This window comes from Anneissia japonica, unplaced genomic scaffold (genome assembly GCF_011630105.1).
Source record: "Anneissia japonica isolate Jap-2015-1 unplaced genomic scaffold, ASM1163010v1 scaffold89113_len777_cov44, whole genome shotgun sequence".
Classification (NCBI taxonomy): Eukaryota; Metazoa; Echinodermata; class Crinoidea; order Comatulida; family Comatulidae; genus Anneissia; species Anneissia japonica.
The window spans coordinates 1-265 of NW_022709614.1; the positions used below are offsets into that span (position 1 = coordinate 1).

The 265-nt window shown below is 39.2% G+C and overlaps 1 non-coding gene across 1 annotated transcript; it reads right to left on the bottom strand.

The window, feature by feature from the left end:
- Window positions 1-129: 129 nt before the first annotated feature.
- Window positions 130-202, bottom strand: Trnai-uau. Its single transcript has one exon. It is a non-coding gene; the product is annotated as a tRNA-Ile (tRNA).
- Window positions 203-265: the final 63 nt, after the last annotated feature.

Below are 265 nucleotides of genomic sequence, written 5' to 3' on the forward strand. Positions count from 1 at the left end.
TATATATATATATATATAAATCATCAAAGGTACATATACAGCGTTTAATAAGGACATGATTGAACATTGTAGGCTACCCTGTAGCTTTTTAACGAATAAAGTCCTATGAAAAATCATTGTGTAATAAAATGCCTCCGGCGGGATTCGAACCTGCGAACTCTCGCTGATAAGGCGAGCGTCATAACCACTAGCCCACGAAGGCTTCATGGTTGAACAGGTCCAAATACCCGTCGGAAACATTGTATTACACAATGCTATGCCTCAA